General features: G+C 41.9%; 1 long non-coding RNA gene across 1 annotated transcript; it reads right to left on the reverse strand.

The window, feature by feature from the left end:
* Positions 1–328: 328 nt before the first annotated feature.
* On the reverse strand, positions 329–11,515 carry LOC134485028 (uncharacterized). Its single transcript, XR_010062920.1, has 2 exons — positions 11,430–11,515; positions 329–9,555 (listed from the first exon to the last, which is right to left on the reverse strand). It is a non-coding gene; the product is annotated as an uncharacterized LOC134485028 (long non-coding RNA).
* Positions 11,516–17,132: the final 5,617 nt, after the last annotated feature.

Genomic DNA, 17,132 nt, shown 5'->3' on the forward strand with positions numbered 1-17,132 from the left:
TGAAATCTCTAGCTACTTGTGGCTCCTCCAGGCCACAGGGGTCTGCTCCATTTTTAACCTCTTCCTCCTCCATCTACTTCTTGCCCACATCCTCCATCTCTATTTTTCTTTCTCTCCCTTTTCCAATGCATTCTGCTCTACCTTTTCCTTCCATTGTCCAATCAGAGGAAGTAACCTTTATTTGGCTAATTACTATTTCACCTGACATCATCTGAATATGTGATCTATTGCACTACAGGTCCACCCTGTTGGGAAAGCAAAAATACAAAGAGCAATCCACAAGACATTTTGCTCATTTTGAGTTAACACATATAGTAATTTCACTACATCTTTTTCATCATTTTTATTCTATTCTTATTAAGTTATTTCTAGGGAATATTTGTAGTTTTTAACTACAATGCTTACACATAGTAAGGAGGAGTTACAACACCCTAGACCTGAGCAGAATCTCTGAGGAGGTATACTTCCACTGTCAATACAAAGACTTAAGGACCATGGGACACAGGAGCAACACCAAGGTCCCAATACCACACCATCAGCTCCCTGGCAGCCCCATGACCATCAAACTGCTTCTAAAGAAGCCATGGTGCCAGCCACTCATGACCAAGTCAGAGACAATGATGATGGTCGACCACCTGAACAGCATCTTATTTCCCCAAGTAAGAGCTCATTGAAGGACAACAGTTTTATGAAAACACCAGAAAATGGGGGTAAGGTAGAGGAGGATAAAGTCAGGCAAATATTTAGGCAAATTAGAGCAACTGTGCGCTAATGCCATGAGCACGGTATAGTACACACGGAACTCAAACCATATATGTTGGACATAAATGGATAAGTTAAAATCATAGACTTTCTTTCGCCTTAGAACACAAGTTGAACCAGGGCAATGCTGAACTGGCACTGTGGTGGTTTGTCTTTTGGAACTCCTGAACTCTTGCCCAGCAAACTTTATGATAGTCCACAAAATGACATTTGGACCTTAGTTTTACATGGTACTTAAAAAGTTAAGATCTTTACTCTGTATTCATACTAGATTTGAAAAGACTTGTTGTGGCAATTGTATTCTGCCACCTGTTGGGTGTTAGAAGAGATGGATAACCTGCTTAGCCTCTTAATGATACTCAACATGAAATATAGGATGACAGTCACCGATGTGATTATGTACCGCTGGTTAAAGGAAGACCGGAAGGCTTTCTCAAATCCCTATGAGGACTGAGCTCCATCACACAAGACCCTGTAATTGTGGACGACATGGAACATATTGAGTCCAGAGCCTAAGATATTACAATGTATAATGAACCCATGGGATCATGTTTCTTACTGTCCTGGCAAGTTCTCCAGGTGCAAGGCTGAACAACAGAGGCTCACACATTGAGTTCAGTTATTCCCTACCCTTGATGATAATGATTCATTCCCTTTGGGCTCAAGAGGAGTGGAAGCTACCCCACCCTAAGCACACTGGTCTCATCATCCTCCAATGGCTTTCTGTTTCCCTGCGGCCATAAACTATTCCATGATTAGGCATAAGAGCACCTGGTGCTGCCCTTCTCTCTTCAGGCCACTCCAGATGACACCCACACTTGAGAAACATGCATGCATGCTTCCAGTGTCACCTGAATACACTAAATAATCAGCCTCACTGAGAAGAACAATAGCAATAAGAACACAGAAGCCAATCTACTCTCCTGGTGTGCCTCAGTAGGGAGAAAGTCTGTCCTCAGCTAGTGCCAGCCCAGAGGCTTTAGGGACAGACCAAGCAAAAGTGGTGTTCCTGACACAATGAGGTCCATTGTCAATGGAGGTCCTGGGACAGTGGATGTGCTTCAACAGTTGAGGTCCTCAGAATATAGAGTAGAAGCTATGGAGGTCCCAGGACAGGGGAAGTGCCATATCAATGGTGCTTCGACAACTGTGGAGGTGCTGCAACAGTCGAGTTCCTTCAAATTGGAAGACTTGTGACAGTGGAGTGGCTGAGTTTTTGGAGGTACTGCAAGAGTGGAGGTACTGTTACAGTTGAGGTGCTTCATCAGTTGAGGTCCTGTAACAGTGGAGTTCCTAAGACATTTCAGGTCTTTGACAGTGGAGTAGCAGCTGGGACAGTGGATATGCTGCTACAGTGGAGGTCTTGAAAAACTTCAATTGATGCACGAGTCAGGATCTTTGACCTAGGAGGTGATGGGACAGTACAGGTGTAGGAGAGCCAGTAGAGGTGTGGCGACAATAGAAATGCTATAATAGTGAAAGCCTTGCAGCACTAGAGGTCCTGTGATAGAGGAAGTGCTTCGACAGTAGACGTACTGTGACAGAGAAGGTCCTGCCAATTCTAGTGTCAGAGGAAATAGATGTCCTGAAAAGTGGAGGTCGTTCAATAGTGGGCTTCATGTGATAGTTGAGGTGCTACCACAGTGAAATTCCAACATCAGTGGGTGGACACGCTGTGCCAGTTGAGGTAATGGAACTTGGATTTCCTGAGTTATTGGAGGTCCTGTGACTGCGGGGTCATGGGAGAGTAGAGGTGCTGAGACACTGCTCTGTGACATTGGATGGCCTTGTGACAGTTTAGGTACAGTGACAATGAAAGTCCAGCAACAGTGCACATACTGTGACAGTAGATGTCCTGAAAATTGAGGGTCCTGACAATGCAGCCGCTGTTAGTGAGAAGGTCCTATGACACTGGAGGTCCAGTGATAGTGGAGGTACTGGGACAGAAGCCACACTGGAACAGTGGATGTCCTGCTACAGTGCATATCAAAGTGCTTGTAACAATGATGATTTTTGACCACTCTAACTTCATTTCACTACGCAATTAATTGATTCTGAGACAAGATAATACCTTGTCATGGTGCTACTTGAATGCCACTAGATTTACAGTTAAGTATGAAGGTCTAGGCTGTGACAGAGGAGGTCCTTTGACAGTGATGGCCCTGCAAAATTGGACATCCTACAACACTGGAGCTCCAGCAACAGTGGAGGTCTTGAGACTCTAGATTTACATTGACATTGCAGGTCCTGCGGCAGTGGAACTTCTCTGCGAGCTGAGGTCCTGCAACATACTAGTTGCTGAGGGAATCAATTTTCTGCAACAGTGAAGGTCCTACAATAGTTCAGGTCCTGAAAAGTTGAGACTCTGTGAGAGTAGAAGTACAGGGAAAGTGTATGTCCTGTGCCAGGAGAGGCCCTGCAATTTGGAGGCCCTGAGAATGTGGAGTTGATTTGACAACAGAGTTTCTACCACACTGGTGTTCCTGTGACAGTGTCCAACAAAGTCCTTGTATTAGAGAAGAAATAATACCAGCCAGCAATGACCATGGAAGTGATGATGATGGTTGATCACCCCAACATCATCTCGATTCTTCAAGTAATTTAGACCAAAACAATACATCTATTCATGGAGCTGGTTGAAGGGCAACAGCTTTACAAATACACCCAAAAGTTTGGCTATCTAGAGCAAGGCAAGGCCAGCAAAATATTGTGTAAATAATAGCTGTGATGAGCTACTGCTATGGGCACACAATATTTCACAGGCACCTAAAGCCAAAGAATATTGTGTTGTACATCAATGGGAAAGTCAAAATTACCAACTTTGGCCTTAGTATCCCATTCCAATCAGGGTAAATGATGAACCAGCACTGCAGTACTTATACTTTTTGTGTTCCTGAACTCTTCTTTGGTAAATGTTATGACGTTCCAAAGAACTAAATTTGAACCTTAGGTGGAGTTTTATATTTCATGGTAGTCAGAAAGTTTCCATTTGACTCTCTTCATTCTAGAGTTGAGAAGACAGGTTGTAGCAGGAGTGTGTGGTGCCTCTGGTGTGGTGTCAGAAGGACCTACTTAGCCTCCTAATGACAGTCCACCCTAGATATAGGCCAAAAGTCACTGTGGTCATGATGCAACCCTAGTTCAACTAAGGCTAGACGCAGTTCCCAAATCCCTATGAGCAACTGATCCCCCTCAGGCCAGACCCTGTAAGTATAAGAGCAATGGAATATATAGGATTCCAAGTGTTGGAAACTAAGGACACTTCAACTGAACAAAATTATAACCAGTCCATGGCATCCTACTTCCTTCTGCAAAGGCAGGAAGTTCACAGGCAACACAGCACAAAATAGGCTTGGACAGTCATCACAGTGGAGGTGTGGGGAAAAAGCAGGTGCTAAGAGAGTGGATGTCCTGCTACAGTGGCTTCCAAGTCCTTGTGAGGAAGAAGCACTTATGCCATCCAATAATGACCATGGCAATGATGACAATTGTGGTTAACCACTCCAACATCATCTTCAATAATTGAGACGAAAACAAGTAGATACCTTGTCATGGAGCTGTGTGAGGTTCAATGTCTTCATAAATGTATCTGAAAGTATGGCTACATAGTGAAAGACAAGGCATGGGAAATACTTATGCAGATATTAGCAGCCTGGATCTACTGTCAGGGGCACAGAATAAATACAGGACTTCAAAACAAATAAAATGGTGGATAAGAACAATAAAGTCAAAATCATCGACATTGGCCTTAGTACCCAAGACAAACCAGAGCAAATGCTGAACCTGTACTACGGTGCTAACACTTTTGATGCCCCTGAACTCTTCCTGGGTTATACTTATGATGGTCCAAAGAACCACATATGAATGTTAGTCTTACATTTTATGGTACCTGAAAATGTTACCTCTGTTTTAATATAAGAGCTGTGTTTGTCCAAGTCTGCACAGGTTCCCAGCACCCTTCCTAGTCATGTCTGACAAATCCATATGGAAACCACTGTGTAACTGGAGTCCTAGTCTATAGCATCTCTCTCCTTCATGCTACCCTCCTTTTATAATGGAGATTTCATAGGAAATCATATTCTTTGTGTACTTACAAATCCCATGTTGTTTACATGTGGCTAAGGTTTCTTCCTCAGCATGCATGCCTGGAGACAAGGCTGGATGCAGGTATTCTGTAGACAAGGCAAGATGCAGCTGCTCTGGAAGCCATAGGACACCAGCATCACAGCTGTAGTTCAGTGCATGCATGGCATGCATTCACAAAGACTGTAGCCCCAAGGTCAGGTACATCCACAAGGTACTAAGGAGAGGGACCTGATTGCTACTGTTGATGTTGCATTTCCTCTTTGTTCTGACTATTTTAACTGGAATTGCCCCCACACAGCAAAATTCCTAAGATATCTGACAGCCACACACAGATGCACATCCAGGTAAAATACAAATGCATGTGAAATAAAAATAAATAATTTTAAACTGGTGAGAGAGAGAGAGAGAGAGAGAGAGAGAGAGAGAGAGAGAGAGAGAGAGAATGGTGTTTATAAAAGAGAAACTTACCCTCAAAATCCATTTACCCTCCTGAAACTTCTTTCTCATGCGCAGAGGAACATAGACATGAAATTCTTTCTCTCTACACTTCTCAGTGTGTGCTGGGGTACTCTAGATTACTGGTTATTTGGTGAAATGTTGAGAGGTTTAGAAAGATGAACATCATGTTGCAAGTCAGTGGTCTTTAGTCCCTCGTGAGTTCCGGGATTTCAGCTGAGGATCTCTTGCAATGGGTTCTGTATCCAGAGTTATAATCATGAGCTGTGGAACTTCATTTTCTACATGGATACAGGGCCCCAGTGTAGTCATCTGTTACTTCCCCAACCCATGAGCATGACCCAGGCCCAGTCACAAGTCAGAATTGGGTCCTCAGAGATGCCACTAGGAATGTATGTAGACAAAAGTAAGAAGTCTGGGGAGGGTAAGGAGGAAGAGTGTCAGGTTGAAGCCTGTTTCAAATTCAGAATAGCAGAGTATGTATTTCAGTTAACTGCTTTCATATTTCCATAGTCGGTGCAATATTAGGATTTGTTAGATTAGATCTTTGAGCCATAGAGCTAACACCACTGAAGCCAAAAATTTATACAGACAGGCTATTAGGAGTGTCACCCATGTTTACTCTCTCTGCTTCCAGAAGAGGTACAGACACATATTTCCTCACTCATGGTGAGTACAGCACAAAGGAAACCAGTGCATGCTCCTTACACCCCTGAGGACTTCCCAGGGTAGGGGTCCCCAACACACTGGGATCTGACAGTGAAAGTGTCTGTGATTTGACTAGGGCACTAGGGACTACTTACATCACTTTTCCAGGGATGGCACTGCAGAGATCAGACAGTAGTTAAACTTGAAAGCTCATCACATTCAACTTCTTCCTGTGCTCCTAACACACCTGATCCCCACACCCTAAGATCTGGCATCCCTTTAAGCTGCTGCTGTACTTTCACACCCTGCCTCCCGGGACTCTGGACTCTTCCTCCTGATGCTCTGCTCCCAACTGCCTTACACCTAGCATTTTACTCCTTTCTTTTTATTTCTTGTTCCCATATCCTGCATGTGTTCTGAGTGGGTCAGCTATGCAGCTATGGGTAGGATCATGAAATATGTGGCTACACACACACACACACACACACACACACACACACACACACACACCAGGTACCAATTTAAGACAAGGCAGACTGTTTATCTTCAGGGGATGCAATGCCTTCAAGAATTGGGACCCTGAAAAAAGAGCACTACACTTCAAAACAAAAATCCAAGGAAAATAAACAACTGGAGTGTCAGTGGAGGTTCTGTAAGAAGAGTGTCAGAAGAGCCTGTGAGAAGATGAAGGGTACACTGAACACCAAGCCAAACTGGAAACGTCTGCATCTGAACTGTGCAGCATCCACCCTGCAGTGTGGCATGCTGTGGGGGTGTCTGAGAAACCATATCTCATCACCTGAGTTTGCACGTATTTAGACCAAGTCTTTGGGTGTTGGAGGTGACTACTATATCTATAGATTAATTAAAATTAATATGGATGAATTCATCATGCATAAACAGTACAACAAAGTTGTCTAGACCCAACTGTTGGATGTATCATTAATGGATTATTCCTTAAATACTTCTGAGCACGAGGATGAAAAATTTAGGATTAATCTCAGTTCCACTAGTGGATGACTCACCAAATGTGCACCACACTGGAGGGGACCAACCATCAAAGGAAAGCTACGGTTCTTTTAATCTTTTGCAACTGCAGTAGCCTATGCAAAGCAAATACTCACATGTGTCTCATCAGTCAATCAGTCCACAGGACAGAGATTACCTATGCCAATCTCAGGGACAGAACAGCATTTTCTGTTTCCAGTTCAACTACCTTTTTTTCTTTAACCTGCAGCCAGGATCCAAAAAAATGCATCAAAACAGCATTTACCTGCTCACACTGAAACACCATTAATGAACAGAGAACAAGAAATGGTAGAAACAGTCTCAGCAAGGAGAAAGTCAACAGTCAGGTTGTGAAGACTCCATCACATACTACAGAGACAAGACAAGTCGGCCTCAGCAAGGCCCGGCCAGCTACCCACACACCCCATGGCTCTGAGCCCATCAGCAACAGACCTGAGGACTACCAGGGAAGCAAGCTTCACACTTGAGACTCTTTTATCTTTCGGTCAGTAAGGTGCCGTGGAAAGTAGCTGGGAAGCAGAGTTTACAGAGAAAGTCATAGAAACATTTCAGCATTAAAAATCAAAATCTGATCCCTTCAAAGCCAGGTGTGCGTGTGTGTGTGTGTGTGTGTGTGTGTGTGTGTGTGTGTGTGTGTGTGTGTGTGTAGGGGCTCATAAGACATAGGTGGTTTGGAAAATCAAGCAGAGGAAGGATTTATTGAGAAGCTGAGATGGTGGGCAATGAAGGGTGGATGTTGTAAGGAAGCTAGAGCATGGTGGGATTTTATAAGCCAAAGAAGTGAAATTCGTATTTAATTCCCTTAGACAACTGGTCCAGGTGCAGTGTTCCTGATGGTGGCTCAGTGCTCCAGCTGTGGATTCAGGGAACTCAGAACATCATACTGAAAATAATCTCTCAGACTACAGAGTCAAATTCCTGCTGGTGCTCCAGTCCCATCAGAGAAGAAAGTAAGTCCCTCCTCCTATGGATCCTCTCATTTTTGTCATTCTCGCCTGCAGGAGATTCAGTCCTTCCTCTGAGGGGGCTACTCATATCTGCAGGTGATTTAGACCCTCTTGAAGGGAATTCTGTCTCCAGATTGGGATGCCGACCCTCCTGTTAGAGAATTAACTCTCTAAATCTTCTCACAGAGTATGTGTGACTACCTGGAGACAGCATTATCTGCACTTCTAACCTCTGATTGGTAAAGAGAACCCACGATATGAGTTTGAAAACCTCTGAGTTATATACTGAGTAATGAAAACCTCTGAGTTATATACTGTTGATTTCTAAATGTATTCAGGTGATTATGAATTATTCTGCAATATTTTGATGAAATTTACTTACTTCCTAGATTTCAAACAATAATAGAAGCTATAGTTAAAAGTTTAGTGTGTGTTTGGCCAAATTATTTACAAAATATTTTTGATTTTTATAAAAGTAGGTGAACGACATAGAAATTTTCCCCTATTTTGTTTTGTTTACTGCTAGGATATAGAAATGCTTTATTTCTGCTGACAGAGCTTATATTCATTGGTCTTGTATAACTCACTGTTCAGTACTAAACTTTAGCAGATTCCTTAGGGTCTCTGCCATTTATAACAGTATTCCATCTACAAGTTGACTGCCTTGTTCTTCCTTTCTGATGAGATGCCTTTTGTTCAGTTTTCCCCCGTAAATGACAGAGCTATACTGTGAGAAAAATGATGGACAGCAGTGCCAGAAAGACCTGGGACACATTTACAAAGTCTGGTCCAATTAGAATGGGGCATGGTGAGATAGTTCTGTCAGGTATGCTCTGACCCTATGAGTCTCTCATCACTACCTTCACTTGGACAAGTTGTAACCCAATTAATATGGTGAAGGATGAAGTCCCTGACACTTAGTAGGTGACACTTAGAGACAATGCCCTCCAGGTGATCCATTCAAGGAAACTTGAAAGGTGGGCTCTCTTGTAATGACATTGGTGTCCTTATGAAAGGAACCTTAAAGTCACAGACACTTGAAGGGGGCAGACAATGACCACAGGGCACCAAGAGGAACCAGCTACCTACAAACGGAGGAGAACTGGAGCCAACTCTTTTACCCCAGTCCTCCAAATGGAAGCCAACAGAAACCTCTGCTCAGTTCTGCCTGCAGCCCACAAACACTAGAGTGTGCATTCTTGGTGTGCTCCAGAGCCTGAAACTTGCTGCTCTAACCCCAGCTCTGTCGTGGGGTGGATGGAAGTTTTGTCTATTTTGGGGTGGATGGTAGCCTATCTCTCAAGGTGAGGTAAAGTGGTCCTGAGTTAGGTGCCAAGATACAGTCCCGGGGGGAAGCTTCTCCATAGCTAAGCTTGAGGTTGAAGCAGGCAGAGCTGTGCTCTCCTTAAGGAATGTAGCACTAGTTGCCAGATTAGAGGTTTCTTCTTTCAATGTACACTTAGGCAAATTTGCAAAGATCCAAAATGCTGGCTGCGGTTCTCACCAGTTTCCTTGGAGTATGTCCACAGAGTTCCTTGTCTGCTCCTGGGAATCCAAGCCTTGTCTTTGAAGGGGCTGCTCATGCACTCATCTGACTTCTTTGGTCAGGAAGCACACCTGCTAAAAACTGAATTTTAAGAGGCAGATCAGATCAGAGAAAGGACTGAAAGAGATTGAAGGGGCTCGAGACCCCATATGAACAACAATGCCAAGCAACCAGAGCTTCCAGGGACTAAGCCACTTCCCAAAGACTAAACATGGACTGACCCTAGGCTCCAACCTCATACGTAACAATGAGTAGCCTAGTAAGAGCACCAGTGGAAAGGGAAGCCCTTGGTCCTGCCAAGACTCTACCTTCTAGTGAATGTGATTGTTGGGGGGAGGGCGGTAATGGGGGAGGATGGGGAGAGGAACACCCATAGAGAAGGGGAGTGGGAGGGATTAGGGGGATGTTGGCATAGAAACTGGGAAAGGGAATAACAATCGAAATGTAAATAAGAAATACTCAAGTTAATAATAAAAAAAAAAAGACATAGGGACAGGAGGAACTGCATCCTGAACTTTTGTGTAGGAATTTTGGCTTGGACTGATCAAGTATCAGAAAGACCATGAATTCCCTATGGCCAAATTAGCTAGGGCTATGTTTATACCAAGAGAGCTCCTTGAAATACCTGATCTGCAGTTTGCGCTCCCTTTTACAAGCAACTACTCAGTTGAATGTAAGTGACTACATCCAGGTTACTTAGTTGGCTGCTAAGTGTAAATCTACTTTTACCTGTATTTAAACATACGGTTCACATGCCATTAAATGGAAAAGCCCCAGTGGTATTAGTTATAAAGTTGCTCACATAATAAGTTTTTGCCAAGAAATTTTCAGTAATTTATGTAAAAATCTATATGGAGAATGCAGTATAGTACAGTCAAATCACAGGCTTCATAATCCTATATTTAAAGTTTGATATGATTATAAAAATTAAAGCAGGACTATTTTAAATATTCTAATATATTTAATTTAGAATTAATCTGTTTTTCGATGCACCAATCAGCCAAAATGTAGGTTAGCTTGTTTCCTAAGCCATGTGTTTTAAGAGGCATATCAGTCTACCAGCTAAATTTGAAACACCTTTTACAGGATTGTATTATTTATGTACCAGGAATATTAAAGAAGATGAAAAGAATAGGAAAGTTAAAATGATCTAGTAAGCATTAAGTTTTATGGATGCATAACACCTTAAATCTTGATGAGATATGTGTAAGATAACTAGTAGGGGGAGCATAAGTAAAGGAATGATCCTATCACTGCCTCTAAACCATAAAATGCATTCCTACAGTTATCTGAACTCCATTGACTATGGAAATCAAGGTGACCCAAAAAAAAAAAAAAAAGAGGCAGAACAGATCATTTTCTTTCTGATTATGTTCACAGCATAGTCTTCTTTATTTGTTTGTTTGTCTGTTTTTGTTTTTTAATCTTTTATTATATACATTTCTTTACTTACACTTCAAATGTCATTCCCCTTCCCGGTTTCCTGTTCATACTTCTTAGGTGGGGCTGCTGTAAGGTTCAGATTCTCTGCTTAGGAGCCATTACAACACATGATGTTTATATTTTTGTTCACTTTTATCAATTTATTTTTCTGCAGTGTGCTCGAAGAGGGCAACGAGTAGGGTTACATCCCAAATCCTATTCAGTATGGAGTCTGCTGATGTTCAACATAAGGAGGTGCCAAGTCAGGGGACCTTAATGTGCTGATGCAGCAAATGAGAGTCCACAGATGCCCCAAGGGGGAGATGGAGGAAGGAGCCATAAGAACAGTTGGGAGAAAACAGGTCAACGTCCCTAAGATTCAGAAAAGAAGCAGTTGGTCTCCATCCAGAGGGAACTCAAGCTAACATTCACAAAATAGTGCTACTAAGCCAACCCTAATTCTCTTAGTTTTCCCACATCCCTTAGAGCAGAAAGGAGTGGTTTCAAACTCCATGGGCTCCCCTCATACTCACTGGAATTCGATGTGAAACTGCCATAACCTCTGTTCTGAAAAATCCCCTCAGTAATTAATGAAGGGCGTGGCTAAGTCCGAGAGAGGAGGGGCGGGTATTGTTCATTGGCCACTCATGCGCATGAGCTCTATGCCCATACACTGAAGTTTTCCACGCTACCTTTCAGGATTCTTCGCATTTACAGTGCTTGTAAAATACAAACAAATTTACTGTGGCATCGAATACCCATCTCTCTAGAGGCATCACTTTCCCAGCCCACTGGCGATCCTGCCCCCTGAGTCTTGTAATGGAGGAGGCCCTTCCCCTTCCACTCTACCATCTCAGGAGAGTCTACCACACAGACAATGTCTTATAGGGTCCTTCAATCAGGCCCCGCAGGTTCTGTGTTCATTTCTCACACTTTAACATTTATCCACACTTGTGGTCTGCTGATGTCTCCTGATCCCCCAGCCTTTCCTGTATGTAACTGCCTGGGATCACAGGGTGAGTAGGGGCAGTACTATCTACATACTGTTTAAAACGTTTAGGCAATCTCAAGACTGACACTTACCTCCCAGCGCTGTGAGTGAACAGGTTGAAAAAATTCTTATACAAACACAATCACCTGACACTTTAGGAGATGAAAATTTCTTCTGCCAAGTCAATCAACCACCCTATTCTGCTTAATTGTATCATAAATTCATGAGTATAAGTGTTTCTAAAATCACTTTATTACCTGGGAATGGCAGAGGAAGACTTATGTAGGATTTGGCAGAAAACGAAGTAGTACAGAGACCAGGGGCCACAGTAGGCCAGAGCCACAAATCCCACACAGGGCAGGGAGCACAAGAAGACATGGTCCTGGGTCAGCACCAAATCTAGTTTCTAAGGGATGTCTCTACATAATTAAAAAAAGTAAATTAAAATATAGAAATACAAACACAAATTCCAACATATAAGTTCTGTTCTTCCAAAAAAGTTCCCCACAAGCTTTTTAAACCCTCAAACATGCTTCCCCTTTCTTAAAGTTCCTTTGCATTATTTATAGGACACTGCTGAGTGTCATAGGCTACAGGTAACAGTACTCAAAGTCATTCCCTGTTCATCTGAACTTTACATCCTTAGACCAGCAACTTCCCAACTCCATCCTTACATTTCACCCAAACCCTGAGATTTGGACACTGTCCTGCTTCCCGTGCTAAAGCACAGTAGTCATGAGGGTGAGGGGACCCAACATCCCACTGACCCTTCAGCCTGCTGGAACTGATCAGTGTATCTTGTGCCATGATAATAAAACATACCTTCCTTCCATCAGTACTGAGTGGCCACTTGCATTTGAAACGTGAATGACCAGAAGACCTTTAAGGCAATGGGCTTATCAGTGTGTAGTTTGGGGAGTCCAGGCCTTAGGAAAACATTTCCCAACAGTAGTGTACGCTATTCAATGTGCTCTTGCAACACTTATTCACATCTGACCTCACTGTCCAGGGATGGCCAAGTCTACTTCACTACAGGTCTCACAAACACACATGCAGTGTTTTCAGATGCTTGCAGGTTCTTGAGTACATCTGTCTTCCCATGGACTAGGGACAGCAGGTACCTGCTCACCTTCGGGAGGTATTTTTATGCTACCAAAGGCTGCCCATGTGCTGCAGACACAAGGAGAATGCACTTCCTGGGCAAGACAAGTGTGCAAATCCTTCATCAGCTCTCTGGGACATTCTATTCTCTTACAGAGGAAAAAGCAAAGACACGCTTTCAAATAGGAAACTCGATAAACGTAAAAAATACTAATGGTTGTATTTCAACAATTGATCGTACAGCTCTTATTGAAAAGAATTTTTGGGTTTCAAATGCTTCCGTTTTTTAAAAAAAATTGTGATTATTTCCCTGATGCACAGATTTCTATGGAACAGAAAGTTCTTCTGAAACCATATTAGAGATTCTGAAAAAGAAAATGTGTTGAAATCATAAAGTCACCTTTCACACTAAATAAGCAAACTGAGGCCTTTCTCCCATAGCTCAACTGAGGAATGAGGATGCAAAATTCAGGAATTAAAATTAAATAAATCTGTTACGCTGAGAAAGAGATGCAGACTCAACTGACACAAGTGTTCTTATAGCACTTAAGTCACAGCAGACACAGCAACACGCTTCTTCCTTTCTTGACAGTTTTTATAAATCTCTTTAATAAATTTACAAATTCTGAGATAGCTGTGCTTGACTGCCACCCATGAGCTCCCATTTATCTTGGACGTCTTTGTTCCAACCTGCAAGAATGCTGTCTGTGTAATGCTGTGAGAGCTCTACAGCCTTTGGAACCTCTGAAGTATTAGTTAACTCTCTAACAGAACTGTCACCTTTGCTTTCCACCAATGATTAGTGTTCTGGTGATTTGAATTGATAAAAATAAAATCCCTTGCATCAAATATGAAACCTTTCTCTAGAATTTTGGAAATTAAATTATGAATTAGATATTCAATCTCAAACATTTACATTGGATCAGGAGGCTCACATTTTAGACGAATGATGTGTTGTGCGCCTTACATAAAAAACTACTTGTAGCCCACTCATGTAAATTAAAGAACGTACAGGCAACATTTCACCTGCCCCAAGAGACCTGTCTCCTGCATACAGGGTCCCCAATGACACAGGAATGCCCTAGGCTGAGAGGCCTGTCTCCTGCAGACAAGGTCCATTATGACACAGTAGTGCTCTGAAATTTTCGGCTATCACTGTCTGGTAGGAAAATGGAGTTTGGAGAAAGAACAGAAAGATAATATCTAGGCCTACTGCCCTTGGAATGACAATGGAAAAGGTAGGGTAGAGGAAACACCCTGTCATCTTTAAAGCCCTTCATTCTGCCTTCTGGGCCCAAGAGTGCCAAAGCTAACAAGAACGGGTAACTTCACCTTAGTCAGATCACTAAGAACTAGGCAGGATTTTTCTTGGTAAAATAAGACAAAATTTCTTGGATGTGGAACAACTCTCAATTGCAACCATTTCAGAAAAAGAAATTAAACATCACTTAGAAGTACATTTGTTCCTACCTCTTCAGGTCCACCCCACAAATCCATTGCCAAGGTCAGACCTGCTTGAGTACAGGTGACCTCTCTCTTCTCACTTAGTGTTCAGTTCATTCTCAAGCTCTGTTACTTTACGAGAAGCTTCCACTTTGTCAGACACATCATGACTTTTTGAGAAGATGTGTGGACGCTCCTTAAACATCAGGTTTTCATGATCTCCAGAACTGCCAGATAAGTGTGCATCTTGGCTGGACAAGAGCAGACCACAAAAGATTATGCATAAAAATACAACTAACTAGCCTAACAAAATTTTCATCTAAATTTTAATGTTTCAGTGGGAGCTGTTCATTTTTGCACATTATTTCAGTTGTTTTATGTATTCTGGCTGAAACAAACTATACCTACTCTACGGTCTGAGCAGAACTTTAAAATCCAATCTTTGCTCATCAACTAAATGTCAGTTCAAAGAAAAGGCAGAATTTGTGGCATAACCCTATAACCAACCTGGCCAGAAAGGTATGAGTACAACTTAATATATATCAAAAGAATAATAAACCAAGAAAGAATTCCATGCAGAAAAGGGGCAAAATAAACTCTTGACTGTGACTTTCAAAAATAAATATGTGCACTACTGATGGCTCAGTGATCAACTGATGATTACATAAATGCTAGGAAGAACAGGCAGCCAGTTTAGCCATTGAGAGACCCTCTTTCATTGAGCAAGGGAGAGTAATTAGAGGATAACTTCCGTCAACCTCAGGGCAAGCCTCCACACGCACCTATGTACACAGATGTATATGCTGGTCCAACACACCCAAACTTATAAGGGAGAAAGAAAATAACAAAGCAAGGGTGCTCAATTTCATTAAGCATCAGAATTTAAATGTTTTGGCCATGTAAACAAGCTTAACTATGGGGGTAGTTTAAAAGTACACCATTTCCACAAACTTTTCCCCATATACTACTGAGAGCCAGAACAACCCTGATTAATGTAATTCAGTGTTACATGGGCAGAGGACATATAACCTGAATGAATGTTTATACACACACACACACACACACACACACACACGCACACGCACACACACACACACACATACACCACACACACACATATATGTATATATACATACATATATATTTGTTCATACATATTTATACTTATGTAAATATATAACGATACACAACAAACAGCCAATACCAAACAAAATGTAGAGAAACTTGAAGCAATCCCACTAAAATCAGGAACAAGGCAAGCCTGCCCACTCTGCCCCTATCTATACAATATATTATGAGAGTTTATAGACAGAGTGGTAGGAGAACAAAAAGAGATCAAAGGGATACAAATTGGGAAGGAGGAAGTTAAGATACCACTATTGGTGGATGAAATGGTAGTATAAACATGTGACCAGAAAAAATTGCACCAGAACTCCTCCAGCTGATAAACAACTTAATCAGAGTGCCTAGATAGAAAATTCACTCTACCAAATAAGCAGTATTCCCCTACTCAAAAAAATTATGGGCTGAGAAAAATTAGGGAAACAGCACCCTTCACATTAGTCACATATAATATAAAATACCTCAGCGTGACTCTAACCAAGCAAGTGAAAGATCTGTACAACAGGGACAAGTCTCCGATGAAAGAAATTGGAGAAGACCGCAGAAGATGGAAAGATCTCCCATGCTCTTGGATCAGCAGGATAAAGAGAGTAAAATGGCCATCTTACCAAAAGCAGTCTATAGATTCAATGCAATCCCCGTCAAAATTCCAACTCACTTCCTCATAGAGTTAGAGCAATTCTCAAATTCATCTAGAATGACAAAAAACACAGGATAGGGAAAATATTCTCAACAATAAAAGAAATTCTGGGAGAATCTGCATTCCTGACTTCAACCTGTACTACAGAGTAATAATTGTAAAAAAAAAAACAAACAGTTATTGGTACAGGCAGATCAAAGTAATACAATGTACAACCCAGAAAATAACCCTACACACGGATGGGAACTTAATCTGTGACAAAGAAGCCAAATCCATCCGGCATAAAAAAAAAAAAAAAAAAAAACAAAAAACAGCATTTTCAACCAAAGGTATTGGTTGAACTGTTGGTGAGCATGAAAAGAGTGCAAAATTACCTATTCTCAACTCCTTGTACAATGTTCAAGTCCAAGTGGATCAAGAACCTCCATATAAAACCAGACATGCTGAATATAATAGAAGAGACCGTGGGGAAGAGCCTCAAACACATTGGCACAGGGGGAAATTTCTGACTAGAATGCCAATGGCTTATGTTCTAAAATCACCATTCGACAAATGGGACCTCATAAAATTGAAAAGTATCTGTAAGGCAAAGGTCTTAGTCATTAGGAGAAAATGGCAATCCAGAGATTGGGAAAAGGAGAGCTAGTATAAAAAATACACAAATATTCAGAAGTTAGGCACCAAAAATCCAAAAACAATATTTTTCAAATGGTGTACAGAGCTAAACAAAGAATTCTCAACTAAGGAGCCTTGAAAGGATGAGAAGCACTTGAAGAAGTGTTCAACATGCTTCCTCATCAGGGAAGTGTATATCAAAATGACCCTCACAAGCCACAGCACACCAATGACTAAGATCAAAACCACAGGTGACAGGAAATGCTGGCAAGGATGTGGAGAAAGAGCAACACTCCTCTACTGCTGGTAGAACTGCAAGCTGGT

The sequence above is a fragment of the Rattus norvegicus genome, chromosome 1, assembly GCF_036323735.1.
Source record: "Rattus norvegicus strain BN/NHsdMcwi chromosome 1, GRCr8, whole genome shotgun sequence".
NCBI classification, from domain to species: domain Eukaryota; kingdom Metazoa; phylum Chordata; class Mammalia; order Rodentia; family Muridae; genus Rattus; species Rattus norvegicus.